The sequence below is a fragment of the Peromyscus californicus genome, unplaced genomic scaffold, assembly GCF_007827085.1.
Source record: "Peromyscus californicus insignis strain IS unplaced genomic scaffold, ASM782708v3 Scaffold_21__1_contigs__length_65335640, whole genome shotgun sequence".
Taxonomy (NCBI): Eukaryota; Metazoa; Chordata; class Mammalia; order Rodentia; family Cricetidae; genus Peromyscus; species Peromyscus californicus.
In genome coordinates this window covers 12448114-12463553 of record NW_026294514.1, presented here as the reverse complement: position 1 = coordinate 12463553, position 15440 = coordinate 12448114, and the positions used below count along the sequence as shown (strand labels likewise).

At 46.2% G+C, this 15440-nt stretch overlaps 1 protein-coding gene and 1 non-coding gene across 4 annotated transcripts in view; both read right to left on the bottom strand.

The window, feature by feature from the left end:
* Cflar (CASP8 and FADD like apoptosis regulator) overlaps positions 1–11061 on the bottom strand; it is a 50370-nt gene extending 39309 nt beyond the window's left edge. Inside the window, exons 1-3 of one of the 3 annotated variants that reach the window (XM_052749529.1) lie at positions 10494–11051; positions 9483–9611; positions 7845–7937 (exon numbers count right to left, since the gene is read on the bottom strand). The gene's annotated coding sequence lies outside the window, so the exon portion shown is untranslated. Of the gene's footprint in view, positions 1–7844; positions 7938–9482; positions 9612–10493 lie in introns of all 3 variants that reach the window. The other 2 variants (XM_052749532.1, XM_052749528.1) reach the window with 2 other exon arrangements.
* Positions 11062–14270: 3209 nt separating this feature from the next.
* Positions 14271–14373, bottom strand: LOC128118071 (U6 spliceosomal RNA). Its single transcript, XR_008220995.1, has one exon. It is a non-coding gene; the product is annotated as a U6 spliceosomal RNA (small nuclear RNA).
* Between the last annotated feature and the right edge of the window lie 1067 nt (positions 14374–15440).

Below are 15440 nucleotides of genomic sequence, written 5' to 3'. Positions count from 1 at the left end.
ATAAACCAACAAATATAACATACATACGTGTGTGTATATATACCATTGGATATAACATATATGTATGTGCGTATATATAACATTAACATAACATACATATATGTATGTGCCTATACACCATTGAATATTATTCAGTCTCAAAAAGAGAGGTGGCAATTCTGCCACATGAGAAGTGAAATAAGAAAACACAGGAATTTGGCCTCATTTATATGCAGCATCTGTTTTTTTTTTAAGTCACATATATGGAGGTGGCGAATAAACAGTGGTTACCAGGGTCAAGGGAGAGGCAGGAAGTAGGAGATATTAGGTCAAAGGATATAAAGTCACAAATAGGCAGGATGAGCACGCAAAAGGCTGAACTACATCTGAGAACTATAGTTAGTCCATTGGTCTCAGGATTTTTTTGCTCAAAGTGTTTTGTGCTGGAAATTTTTGCTGAAAGTGCATTGTATTTAGGATTTCTGCTAATGAGTAGATTTAGAACTACTGTAGGCACAGAGTGGGAGAGATGGGCAGCTAGGTAAGACATGGATCCGTCCTTCTATCCCACTAGACAAGTATTTTACTGTATAACTATCTTAATAGGTTATGTATTTTAAATATATACCAGGACATTTAAATAAAAAGAAGTCACTGGGCGGTGGTGGCACACACCTTTAGTCCCAGCACTCGGGAGGCAGAGCCAGGCAGATCTCTGTGAGCTGAAGGCCAGCCTGGTCTACAGAGTGAGATCCAGGACAGGCTCCAAAGCTACACAGAGCAAAACCCTTCTTAACTTGCAGGCCCAGCTGAAACTCTATGTGAGGCTTTCCTGGAAGGGCCCACAGGGGCGTGGTCAGTGACTCCTTTGTATCATCCTCCATTGCAGACAAGTTTCCAGCCAATCACTTAACACACGCCTCTGACATCTAGCACTAGCCAGAACAGGTAACAATAAAGTGTGGTAACTTCGGTCAGACTTCTCAAACCGTTTCACGGAATGTGAAGTGCCTCCCAGCCATCTCATGTCCAAAATACAAAATGTTCCGTCAGCTACACAGCAACCAGTATGACGGGTTAGCTTCCTTAGGACATATTTAATCTGTCATTTGCTCTGCCTTCTGCCTGAAGCAAGGAGAGGGTATAGTAACAACAGCAAAGTCACCTCCATGGAGGCACAGTGTGAAAACAAATATAATATCTCAGCAACTTGGGCAGTCACATGGTAAACCTATCTTGCTGGGGGCAGAAAGTGGGCCAACTCTGTACCCAAGAAGCTATACTGAGATAAGAACACAAAGTACTTGAGAACGGAGGAGTTGCAAGATTCTGAACAAAATGCAATGTGGCCGTCTCACAGAGGTCACAGAACCCATCTTTCCCCTCCATTTGTGCCCAGGACCCATACATAATATAGTAAACCTACCTCTCCTCCTCCAGCTGTGGACATTTTAAGGTTTACCACAAATGCCACCCCTTCTCAAGTTAGTCAGAGGAGGATGTGCACTAATCATCTTGTGGCTCCAGGTTTGTGGCGCTGCAGACATGCATTAGAACATCGTCTAGCAGACCACTGGCTGGGGCAAAATCATAAATACGTGCTAATTTGGGATGTTACTAGCCATGATTATTATTTTATACAGTTCTTTGATGAAACTCCTCTGCTTTGCATGCGTCCCTTCTGTAAGGAGTATGTCCTTAATTACGTCACCAGCCTGCAATGGCATCCCAGCCTAAAAAGCGGGTGTGCCCTCTGGGCGTTCCCTTCCTTTCCGCATTCTCTTCTTCCGTTCTCTTCCCCCGTGAGGTCTCTCTGTTTCTCCGTTTCCCTCCCTCTCTCTCTCTCTCTCTCTCTCTCTCTCTCTCCCTCCCTCCCTCTCTCCCTCTCTCCCTCTCTTTCCCAATAAAGCTCTAAAAAAAGGTAACTATGGCTCATGATTCTTCTGCGACCAGCAGCATCCATCAACACCTTCCAAACTTCCCATGTTGCCAAAGTAAAAGAAGTAACAAGTGGGGGCTTTCAAGCCAAGCTTGGTGACACAGACCTTCAATCCCAGCTACTCGGGAAGTTAAGGCAGAAGAACTGAAGGCTCCAGACTTGACTGGACTCAGTGAGTTCAAGGCCAGCCTGGGTAACTTGGTGAGACCAAGTCAAAAAGTAGAAACAGAGCTAGGGATGTGGCTCAGGGGCCGAGCACTTGCTTAGCATGTGTACCACAAACAAACAAAAATAAAATAAAGTGGGGACTTCAAGAATTGATGTTGTGGAGTAATCTTTTTGTATGCTGTGAAGATTTGTCACTCAGATTGGTTTTTTAAAAAAAAGCTGAACGGCCAATAGCCAGACAGGATTTTCAGGGCAGAGAGAATGCTGGGAAGAAGGGTGGGGACAATGAGAGTCGCCAGCCAGACGCAGAGGAAGCAGGATGCAGAGGAAGCAGGACCCGTAGACAAGGTAACAAGCCATGAGACTTGGGGCAGCACATAAATAAATAGAAATGGGTTAATTTAAGTTATAAGAGCTAGTTAGAAAGAAGCCTAAGCTACCGGCTGAGCTTCTGTAATTAATAAGAAGTTTCTGTGTGGTTATTTGGGAGCTGTCTGGAAGGACAGAAAAGTCCACCCACAAAGTGATTAGAGCCAGGCACGCCAGCACAAACCTATAATCCCAGTACTTGGAAACAGAGGCAGGAACATCTTCTAGCTGGATCCTGAAACATGAATAGAGTCTCCAGGAGCAATAAAACTGAATCCAGTTGATGGGAGTGGCCTGCTCCATCTTAAACGAAGTTAAATCTTTGCTGGGACAAGTTTTTCATACATAGCCCAAGCACTAAGTGTATCTTCCTACTTCTGGGCATTACCCATAATCCAACTCCAAAGCCCTCTGTGTTCCCCAACATTTTTTTCTACCTCTATGTAGTTGCCTCCACTCAGAAAGCTTCCTAGCCCTTCTCAGTATCTTGCTGAAATTCTGTATCTTTCAAGCTCTCTTCCACAGCTTGTCCTGGTCCCCAAACTGGATCTTGTCCTGCTTCACAGCAGTCTTTAAACCATCTTTGGGCATTTATTTTATGCCATGCAGGAGTTAGTGGATGATGATCGACAGGCTCCCACCTTCCACCAGTTCTGTGGTAGGTCCTGGGCAGGCGTCAGAGCTCTTGAGCAGCTGACACACGACCACACAGTTGTAGCAGAGAGGCACACATTGTTATGAATTATTAATGTCCATTTGTCCCTTTGCAACCTACACTGAAGCAAGATGGAATTGGTAGCATGATAGGCTATCATACTTGGAACCTGGAGATAGAGCTTGGGACTGTTCTACACTGTATGAAATAACCACAGGGTGGTTTGAGGGGACTTACAAGGCTGGGCAAGATCCTAGGCAGAACCTCCTGCAAGCTGGCAAGACCTCAGCTTAAACAGAAGACAGTGCCCACAGCCAAGCTCACCAAAAATAGCCTCTAGCCTTTCAGTGAAAGGGTTAACCAATTCTCAGTACATTTCGATAAAAATGTACCCTCTGTACTGACTCTGGATAAGCGGTCATTTCTAAAACTCTTAAAATTTAGGTGCCATAATCTTCATTTGTTCAATCTCAAACCCAGTTTTCTTTCTTTTTTCTGGAGCTGAGGACCGAACCCAGGGCCTAGCAAGCGCTCTACCACTGAGCTAAACCCCCAACCCCTCAAACCCAGTTTTCTACATGTGAGATAGTTCCAAGATAGATTCAAGAGTGCCTAAAAAAAAATTATTGTTGTTGTTGTTGGAGACAGAGTCTCTCTACACAGCCCTGGCTGTCCTGGAACTCACTATGTTGACCAGAGTGGCCTCAAACTCAGAGATCTGCCTGCGTCTGCCTCCCGTGTGCTAGGATTAAAAGCATGTGCCACCACACCCAGCAAAAGTGTATGAAATTTAAAGTAATTTTTTCCCAAATAGGACAGCAGTCTGATATCCTCAGAACCACCCCTGCCTTGTATGCAATGGTGTCCACTAGAAATGCAGTCACCCGTGAATGGTTGCAGTATTCACTCACTTTGTTGGGGAAAACCACAGGGCAAGGATTTGCTCCATTCAGAAATTAACAAAGCTTCAATTTCCTTGGCAGAGAAAACAAAACAGGCCAAACTGCTTGGTTTAGGCAAGATTTCAAACTTTAATGCTTTGGTAAGAACTGAGTTCAGAGACCACATCTCATTTTTAAGTTCTATAAAGGAAGAGGTGGCTGGGCCTTGTCTGAGGTTGCTGATTTAGGCATCTAAACCATCTGTTGTGGAGTGGAGAGGAACTGGGTGTATGTTTTCATGAAACAGCAGTCAGGAGGAACCACACTCTTTCTCAAGGTCTGGTAACATACCCTTGTAAATCCAGCACTTGCCAGGCTGGGGCAGAAGAACAGCCAAGTTCAAGACCAGCCCGGGCTGGGCTATATACTGATACTGTCTTTAAAAAAATAAAACAAACAAAGGTGAGCTAAGAAATAACCAACCGTAAATGCCTGAGAGAATAGCTCAGTATTTAGTAGACCTGAAGCTTGGCGGGGTTTGGATTGAAATTCCAGCCAGGCAAATACATTTGATCAGTTACACGACAGATTCTCTCGACTGGCCCTTTGGCACATAGATCAGTTCAAAAACTTAAGTCATACATATAACGGGGATAGAAAGCTTCTGAAATTCCTTTCAATATAGATTTTTGTTTCCTAATTATAAAAAGTTCTCGTTGTTATAAGAGACTCTGAAATGAACAAAATAACCGAGAAAATAAAAATGAAAACTGCCCATCTGCTTCACCTGGCCATCCTCGATACTCTGACCTGCCCTGATTTCTCACCTGTCTGGTTCTTTAAGATTCTCTGACGTTCCTGAAAACAACCAGGTTAAAGGGAGAGGCTTACTCTACATTTCAGCTGGATGATTGTGGTGGTATTGTGTTCCCCAAAATATTGTGCACCCTAATAAGCTTATCTGGGGTCAGAGACAGAACAGCCACTAGATACAAAGACTAGAAAATGGTGGCACTCACACCTTTAATCCTAGCACTCCAGAGGTAGAAATCCCTCTGGATCTCTGTGAGTTCAAGGCCACATTGGAAACAGCCAGGCATGGTGATACACGCCTTTAATCCCAGAAAGCGAGCCTTTAATCCCGGGGAGTGGTGGTAGAAAGCAGAAAGGTATATAAGGCGTGAGGACCAGAAACTAGAAGCATTTGGCTGGTTAAGCTTTCAGGCTTCTAGCAGCACAGTTCAGCTGAGACCCATTCTGGATGAGGACTCAGACAGAGGCTTCCAGTCTGAGGAAACAAGATCAGCTAAGAAGTTGGCCAGGTGAGGTTAGCTGTGGCTTGTTCTGTCTCTCTGATCTTCCAGCGTTCACCCCAATAACTGGCCTCAGGTTTCATTTCATTAATAAGATCCATTTAAGATTCCTACTACAGATGATGGCCAGCTTGTTTATGGAGTGCCTAGGCAGAGAGGAATTGCATCACTTCTCCAGGGTACAGCTTTGTGCTATATATACACAACTCCCCTGTTCCCACCACGACATTTTAATAGGTTCCCCAGGCCTCAAGCACACACAGCTTTAGCTCTGTCTGATTAAAATAGCATGGCCTTGGGGGTTAGAGCAGAGCCTAAGTCAGGCAGAAACTTCTGTTGAGGTTTTAGTAGTCAACCCAGTTAAAGTCCTGCTCGTAACTTCTTACTACTCTCGGTATCCCTAATCAGAAAGGGGGAGTCCAGTCAGCAGAAGGAGATGTAAATACAAAACGTTGTTCTGAGTTCTGCAAGGGAGTTGTGGTGACCTGTCAGGGGCTTGGGTGGGCTCCCCTAAGACCTAGAGGTGTTTGAGCGAGAGGTCTGTCGAGAACCTACCCTTTAAAACAAAGATCTGAGTGACTTTAAAAACTGCTTTTCAGCATGGTGGTACACACCTGTAATTATAGCAGTAGAGCACTGGAGGCAGGAAGGAAGATCAGGAGTTCAAGGATGGCCCAGGTTCCAGGAGACTCGGTTGCAAACAAAAACAAAGACTGCTTTTGAAAGCTTCAAGAAAAACAGTTTTGTTTTTTCAAGCACTACATACGTATAAAGGCAAAGGAAGTTAAAAAAAAATCACAGGCAGATGAGGTAATTAAAGGAAGTCATTTACTCCACAGCACACTAAGCCTTGGAAGAAGTAGCTAGGGCAGCAGGAGCTTTCAATTACACTGAAAAACTGAGGTATTAGCTATAGATCAAAAACACTGACGGACCTGGGTTAGTGGCTCATGCCAGTAATCTTAGCACATGGGAAGCCGCAGCAGGAGGATTTGGAGAATTCAAGGCCAACCTGTGCTACGTGGTGACTTGCAGGCCAGCCTGGGCTATAGTGCAATGCTGTCTTTAAAAAGATACTACACTCTTCACCTGAAGCGTTGAGTATGTGGTGAATCTGATATCAAGTTGGTAGAACTTAATTCTTCCAATGGACACAAGCAGAGAAAACCCGGAAAGAGGAAAATAACAAAGCTAAGGGTTTTTTTTTTTTGCTGTTGTGTTGTGTTGTGTTCTGGCATTAAATGGCCAGATAAAGAAAAAGTGGCTGTGAGAGCCAGCCATCAAAGGAGCGTAAATACAGACGAAGGCACAAAGAGCATAAGGGTGCAAGGCTACCTGGAAAGAAGTGATTCAAGAACACACACGCAACACAGTCTTTTTCTTTCAAGTGTGACACAAAATTAGAAAGAATTCCCCAGTGCTAAGAATTGAAGAGGAAGGGGAAAAAAAAAATCAGGGCAAACGAAACAATTTGTAGAGGTCCCCATTCTCAAGTGACCATTGCACGAAGATGGGAAAGGGGGTGGGGGATAGTAGGGTGGGAAAAGCAGAAATAACGATGCCACCAACATCAGTTCTGAAAGACAGTTTAAGAAAGAACATCATGCCGGGCGGTGGTGGCGCACGCCTTTAATCCCAGCACTCGGGAGGCAGAGGCAGGTGGATCTCTGTGAGTTCGAGGCCAGCCTGGTCTCCAAAGCGAGTTCCAGGAAAGGCGCAAAGCTACACAGAGAAACCCTGTCTCGAAAAACCAAAAAAAAAAAAAAAAAAAAAAAAAGAAAGAAAGAACATCATACAAAAGTAAGTGGGGAGGGCTGGGGGAGACAAAATACACCTTTTTTAAAAAAAAAAAGCCAACAGACTGTAGTTGAGCACACCAATGTGTAAAAGACTGGAAGAACCTGCAACCTTTGGCTATCTCTAGGAAATGGACTCATGGGACAGGGGCGGGAGTCGGGGGTTGGGTCTCTGTCTACTTTGCAAGCACTAATCCCAGGAACTTGCCTGAAAGGTTTTGGATATTAAAATGCAAAGTATGAAGTGAAATCCTGTGCTAAGGGGCAAGACAGCTACCTCAGTTTGGTGGGGGGGGGGGGGGGGGATGACGCTCCTGAGGGTGGGGTGTCAAGTCTCAGAGGTGAAGGTCAGCAAGAGCATTATAACACTGGCAGTGCTTCTTGCTTCAGAAATTTAAGGAAAACTAAAATGCTGGGTTACAGGGGAAAAAAACATGTACCATGTTCAGAACTGTCCTCCACCCAGAGCAGGTCACTGGTTTAACAAGTAGGCATTTGAGTCCAGTAACGACTGTAATTTAATCAGTCTTTGGCCCCTCTCCAAGGAAGAACCAGATTTGAATTGAAAGGTGCCACAAGTCTGGAGGTGCTGTGAGTAGGTCCCCAAAAAACTCAGAAGGGACCAAGGGTGGGACAGGAAATGAACCCTTTCCTGCATTCACCAGGGGACAGCTCCCGCAATGTCCCAAGTCCCTGGGGGAGCAGACAGAATAGGAGGGAATGCCAGGGTCTCAGTTTACTCACGCCGGGCGGTCGCCGGCTCATCCCACTCAACAGTAGCTCAGACTATCGCCTGTCCTCGCCGGAGACCTCCAGAAAACTGGACGGAACGAGACACTGGAAAGAACACAGACATCAGGAGGCGGCCTCCCCGGCAGGAGTTCTGGAAAGTCGGCCTGCAGAGCTGGCCCCAGCTGCTAGCCAGCAAGTCCAACCGGTTCACGAACGCTGGTACCCGCCCAGCACAAAGGACATCGTCCTCTTCCAGTGACCAGAGAGGTCTCCGAAGGGATGCGCACGGCCCCCAGACCACAGAGACTGAGCAAAGGCCATGCTGGATCCCCAGACCCTAACAGAAAGCCGGTGAAAAGTGAAGGAAATCCACAAAACCAAACCCACTTCCGCCTCGGCTGGTAAAACGGACCACCCACCCATGACCGCCCCCCCCCAGTGCCACGCCTACTTCCCAGGAGGAAGGAACACCCCCGAGCCTGGGGAACTGGTTTAGGTTAGGAAGTGATGACGTGCCAAGAACCTCAAATGTCACCAAAAACAAAGTACAATATAAAACCTCTAGAAACAGCCATTTCAGCTGAGTGTGGTGACGCACGCCCAGCTTTTTTACTTCTTGTTGTTGTTGTTGTTGGGGGATTGCTGAAGAGAGATCACAAATTGGGGGCCATCCTGAACTACATAGTAAGACCCGGTCAAAAAAGAAAGGCCCATTTTTTACCAGGTCATTCCACACAAAAGCTACAAGTAAAAAGAACTGTTGACCAAAAAGAAAGTTCCGGTAAGGAAAACATTCAGAATCCACTTACAGCTAGGCGGGGAGTGGTAAGACAGGGCAAGCTAGTACAGAGGTTCCTCCATCCTCAGTTCTTGCTGAGGCCATTTCAAGTTTAACTGGAATTTGGACTCTTGGATGGAGAATCCCACGGAAAATTGCCCAACTCTATTCTGGGAACCCAAGTTCAAGGTGCCCCAGCTAGCTTAGCTTTCTGTTAAACGGCCCGCTTGTGCAGACCGCCCCTTCCAGCTAACTGCTTATCCTAGCTTCGGTCAAACTGCTTGCTTAAGCAGAGCGCCAAGCCTCACCCCTACCCCCAAGCCCCGCCCCCAGCTGCCTAGTGAGCTGCTAGGACAATGTCTCCGCCTTCAAACACCCGGTACTGGGGACATTGGAGTGTAGTCTCAGCTGGCCGGAATAAAGATTCAATTGGCTATAAACTACGGCTGAGTGAGCTCCCAGGAACAGTCACCAACAGTGGCACACGCCTTTCATCCTAGCAATGCAATCAGGAGGTAGAGGCAGGTGGCTGGATCCCTGTGAGTTCTAGGCCAGCCTGGTCTACCTAGTGAGTTCAAGGACAGCCAGAGCTACACAGAGAGCCTTGCCTCAGAAAACCAAACCATAAAAATAAATAATAGTGTGCTCACAAACCAAGGTTGTTTGTGATACGGGAGAGCTGAACCTTTTGTTTTGTTCAGAACCTTTTTCAAACTGTGTGTGTGGTGGTGGTGGGGGGGGTTGGGGGAAGTCGTTCTGTCTAAAATATCTAGAGAGATCATCCCTGTTGGTCAAGGCCTGCCTTATGTGACCCCCGCCCCTCCGGACCCCACCCCTCTTAGGGTAAGAACAAATTTCAAAGGTTAACTAACCTGAAAGGATTTATTGAGCCCTTGAGTTCACTTCCAGCTCACCAGAACTTCCTGTAACAGTGGCCTTTGTTTTACGGCATTCCTTTGTTAATGTTCAAGCGAACTTGCCCCTCCCACGCAAATCCAGACCTGGTTAATAAGAGAAAACATCTTGAAACCATCAGAATTCTGCCCGTCTGAAGTGGGTGAAGAGTATCAGGGCCAGGCTTACTTTGAAGGGTGGATAGGTAGACAGACAGACAGACAGACAGACAGACAGACAGATGATAGATAGATAGATAGATAGATAGATAGATAGATAGATAGATAGATAGATAGATAGATAGATAGGAATAAGATAGCATTGAATTCTCGATTCCCAGGGGAAGCGCTACTGGTCATTTGTCAACAATGCTCGAGTGTTCTGGGAAATAGCCAAGGCACTTCACTATGCTCTTCAAAGTCAAACTTCCGAGCACTGAGTAAAACAAACGCACACAACAACCCAGAAAATGACCCCTTTCATCAGCTTTTCAAAAACCGGTAGTTTGGACAGTTCAACTCCAGGAAATGGGTAACTCTCAAGATGCTTGCGCAAGACTATTGTGGCTTGCCCAGCAAAGTGAATCTTCAGGGGTGCTCCCTCCTGTCCTCCGGATGCTCTGTCTACAGTTCCGGAGTGCACAAGGGTCCTTTGAGGGCTACTTAACCCCGGCAGGGGGCTGGCACCACCTGCGGCCCCCTTGCTGGGAACCGCACAGTAGGAGGGGCGAGGCCGCCCTGGACTGCGCTCGGAGCCGGGGAGGCGGGGATCCGGGCTGCCGGTGCCCCGTCCAGGCCGGTGCCCGCGAGGAACTGCAGTCCTCCGTGCCCTCCCGGGCTCCGCCCGCCGTCCGCTGGGCGCCAGCGCGCGGCTGGCAGCGGCCTCCGGGGCCGAGCCACGGTGCGCACCGCGGGGGTGGGATGGAGGGGGTGGAGGGGGGGGGGTAGTAGCGCGTGTGGCGCGCGGGTTCCACCGCGCAGGTCACGTACCTGTCTTGCCCCCAAGTGGCACCTGGGTGGCTCAGATCTCCGAGACTTCGCTCCGGTTGTTTGTCCCGTCTGCGCAGGCAAGATGGAGACACACACGGAAACCGAAAGCTGGCTGCGAGCCTACGTGGCAGCAGGCGCGGCTTCCCTGATCTCCGGCCCCGCAGCCTGGGGAGAAATTAGATTCTAGCCGGGCGGTGGTGGCGCACGCCTTTAATCCCAGCGCTTGGGAGGCAGAGGCAGGTGGATCTCTGTGTCAAGGCCAGCCTGGTCTACAAAGCGAGTTCCTGGGAAGCTGTTACACAAAGACACTCTGTCTCGAAAAACCGAAAAAAAAAAATTAGATTCGGTTGGACTGAGCCAGCCTGTGTGTGCTGGGGACCGAACTCAGGTCCTCTGCCAGAGCAGTAAGCGCCGTAACCGATGAGCGGTCTCCTTAGCCCCTTACTTGATTCTAAGGACAATAAAAGGGCTTTGGCTAGATATGTATGTCACTTTTAATTTGTAGAAATGTTTAAAATACAGAAAAACACAAAATAGCAAACATCTGCTATTTTCTGTCACTCAGAACTGAACATGTGTGCCTCCTTTCTCATCCTTTCCCGTTCTGTGGGATCTGGGGGGGACGGGGGAGATTGGTGGCCAGCAAGCTTCCTGCTCCCTTGTTATCTTCTATTCCCTACTTGCTATTCTCGCAGTAATTTATCTAAGAAGAAGCCGTACTTTTTAAATGACTGGGATATTGACTATTGACTGATAAGTTACCTAGTGACTTATCTCATAACTTGGGAGGCAGAGGCAGGAAGATCAGGCATTCAGAGCCACTCAGGGCTACCTAGAAAGTTCAGGGCTAGCCTGGGCTATATGAGATTTTGTCTAAAAACAAAGACATAGGCTAATAAATCATCTTTCTTTAGATTTAAAGAACCCAGGATGTCTGATAATCTTCCTATAACATCAGAATCTTACCCTTTTTTGTTTTATTTATGAATTTTTATTTGTATTTACTTTTTTTTTTTTTACTATGTATATAATGTTCTGCCTACACACCAGGAGAGGGCACCAGATCTCACTATAGATGGTTGTGAACCACCATGTGGTTGCAGGGAATTGAACTCAGGACCTCTGGAAGAACAGCCAGTGCTCTTAACCTCTGAACCATTTCTCCAGACCGAATTTTTGAAATTTTTTTAGATATAGTATATTTTGATTATATTCTCTCCTTTCACCAAACTCCTCCCAGATCCTCCCCACATCCCTACCCACGCAACTTTATGTTCTTTCTCTCTCCCCCAAATGACCCCAAAGCCAAAAAAAAATCAAAATCCAAACAAACAAAAGCCAATAAACCAAAAAAATCCCAAAGCAAAACAGCACACCCAGAATGAGAGAGACAGGATTCTGTTTTGTGTTGGTCAATCATTCCCACGCATGGGGTGTGACCTGGTGACACTCCTGCTGGAGAAAACTGATTATCTCTTTCCCAGCAGGTATCGATTACACATAGCTTCTTGGTTAGATGGGACTTTGTGTCCACGCCCCCTTCTCAGTGCTGGAATTTTGTCTGTTTTGAGCCTATGCGGGTCTTGCGTAAACTGTCAAAGCCTTCGTGAATTCATAGGTGTCTCAGTCCTAGGCATTCAGAGCCACTCAGGGCTACCTAGAAAGTTCAGGGCTAGCCTGGGCTATATGAAACTTTGTCTAAAAAACAAAGACATAGGCTAATAAATCATCTTTCTTTAGATTTAAAGAACCCAGGATGGCTGATAATCTTCATATAACATCAGAATCTTACCTGTTGTTGTGTTTTAAAGATTTCCTTGGAGTTACCCACTATCTCCATCTCTTACAGGCTTCTGTCTCCTCCATAGATCCCTGAGCCTTGACGGGAGGAGTGTGATGAAGACATCCCATTTAGGGCTGAGGGCGACAACATTTCTCTCTCCACACACTGTCCTGTTGTGGGTCTCTGTATTAATTCCCATCTATTGCAAAAAGAAGCTTCTCTGATGAGGTTGAGCAAGGCACTGATCTATGGGCATGGCAGTAAATCATTAGGAGTCATTTTATTACTTTGCTCTTTTAGTAAAATAATGGTAGTAGATTTTTTCCCCAGGGTTCCTGACCTGTCTGGTCTCGGTCCTTGGCCACTTTAGCAATGCGGTGTGTGGGATCACTGGCATGGAGCGGGCCTCTAATCCAATCACAAAGGGGTTGGTTCCTCCTCCAACATTCATGCTGCTGATGCACCGGTATACCTTGCGGGCAGGTCACTGTCTTAGGTCACCGGCTAGTAAGGCCAACATTATTTAGGATCTTGTGTCTTAGCAGTTTGGTCCCATTCCTAAATCTTAAATGCCCCTCACTAAAATAAAATAAAATAAATCAGCTTATTTTCTAAAAAAGAAAAAAAAAGCAAGCAATTTCGGGGCAAGAAGACGCCTTGCTGTCAAGCCTAGCCACCTCAGCTCCGCCCGTGGACCCCACGTGGTGGAGGGGGACAGAGAAGGAAGGAGAGAACTGTCCCTACAAGTTGTCTTCTGATGTCAGGGCATGTGTGCCCCCACACACAAAGGTAATAAAAAAAACTGAAAGTAAGCCTTTAACCTTTAAACCCTGTGGTAAATGACACTGGAAACCATGTAACGTAAGGGCTGGGCCAGCCGTCCCAGCCAGTGAACCTTTTTCCCTGCCTCCAAAGACCTAAGATGGATTCCCAGAACCCGTGTAAAGGTGAAAAGAACCCACCCCATAAAGGTGGCCTCTGACCTTCACACATGTGCCAGGCCATAGGCATACCAGTGAATACATGGAACACACAAAATAAGAAGTAAAAACATAAAGTATGTGACTTAGAAAGGAAAAGGATGTATAGCCTCGGAAAGATAATAAGGCGTAACTGTCTCACTGTTTCCATGAGCATCTGTCTCTACTAACCTCTGTTCTTACAATTTATGGTCAAATGTATTTTAACCTCAGCCTTCCAAATAGCTGGGGTTCTAGGCCTGTGCCCACCGGACCCAGCTCAAAATTTTAATCCATTCATTCACTCACACGTTATTATTTTTCTTATGTTTCAAGGTTTGTTTCTCATTCTTTTTTTTTTTTTTTTTTTTTTTTGGTGTTTCGAGACAGGGTTTCTCTGTGTAGCTTTGCGCCTTTCCTGGAACTCACTTGGTAGCCCAGGCTGGCCTCGAACTCACAGAGATCCGCCTGGCTCTGCCTCCCGAGTGCTGGGATTAAAGGCGTGCGCCACCACCGCCCGGCTTGTTTCTCATTCTTACAGAGTTCTTAGAAACCATACTTAGATAACTAACATTTAACCGCGTATCTATGCCCTGTTTTCTATAGGAGAGAAAGCTGAGAAGACAAAAATGTTGTGCCCAGAACTTCTGAATGATGTAAAGAGTCCCCCCCACCCCCACAAAAAAATCTAGCAACATACCGTCCCCAAATTCATCTTATGAACCCCATCAAGATTTTACCACATCACACTTAGTCTAAGAGTAACTCCATCTTGTTATAAATACACTTTTCTTCTACCATAAAGTCATAGACTCAGAAAGTTTTATAGAAACTTAGCTATTCCCCCTTATTATTATTATTTTTAATATGGAATGCAGCCGGGCAGTGGTGGCACACGCTTTTATCCCAGCACTTGGGAGACAGAGCCAGGCTGATCTCTGTGAGTTCGAGGCCAGCCTGGTCTACAGAGTGAGATCCAGGGCAGGCACCAAAACTACACAGAGAAACCCTGTCTCAAACCCCCTCCCACCCCCCAAATGGAACAATTCATGAATTTGTGTGTCATCCTCGTGCAGAGGCCATGCTAACCTTCTCTGTCTCGTCCCAATTTTAGTCTGTGTGCTGCCAAAGCGAGCACTTCCCCCTTATTCTTAATGAAGAGACAAAAGGAGTTGTGTACTGTTAAGATTTCATCGTATTTTCCTGTTGCTCTATATCTTCTCTCTTTTTTATTTTTGAGACAGGGTCTCACTATGTAGCCCTGGCTGGCCCAGAACTCAGAGTGATCCATCTGCCTCTCCCTCTTCAAATGCTGGGACTAAAGGTATGCACCGTGAATCACCACACCTGGTTCTCTCTCTCTCTCTCTCTTTCTGAATGATTATATATGTATGTATATATAATTTTTATTTTGCTGTAAATGTGTGTCTGTGTGTGTGTCCACGTGTATGTGGCTACCCAAGGAGGAGGCCACATCAGATCCCATGGAACTAGAGTTACAGCTGTTTGTGAAACATCTGGTCCACATCTGGGAACCAAACTCAGGTCCTCTGGGAAAGCAGCAAGCAGTCTTAGCTTTGGAACCACCTTTCCAGACCCAGCCCTGTATTTTCTAAGACATTAAAAAATCCTTTTCATAATCTTTAAAATTTCTAGCTCATCACAGAAATGTTACATTCTGATTTTAGGGTTTCCTCCAAGAAATTTTCAAGGCAGTTGACATAAAATAAGGACAATACCCAATATGATGTTGAAATTCTGCCTACTTTCACTAGTGAAAGCACATTTGATGGGAAGGTTGTCCACACCAGGAGCTATCACAAGCCTGAAGGGGTTAAACTCTCTCACTTTCACAACTGAATTACGTTCCCGTTCTCTGAGAAGGACAAACAGGTGTCTTTTCCAACAAAGGGTCACTTATCTATGAGGCCCTTACATTCAGGGTCGAGGGGAGAGAACGAACACTGAGGGAGGGTCTAAGTCAGCCTCACAGTGTCTCAAGGACAAACCCAGCAGCCCCTTCTGAGTCACGGCCAAGCTTGTGCAGACGTGTCCAGGAATGAGAAGACTGAACCTCAGCCAATTAGAAATAGACTAATGTAACTGCTGCTTGCTTAACCAATTATGTAGCTGACCCTGAAACTCCCCTGAGCTGTGCTTAAAGGGAGCCTGCATGGCCCCCTCGGGGTCGTCACCATTTAGCAC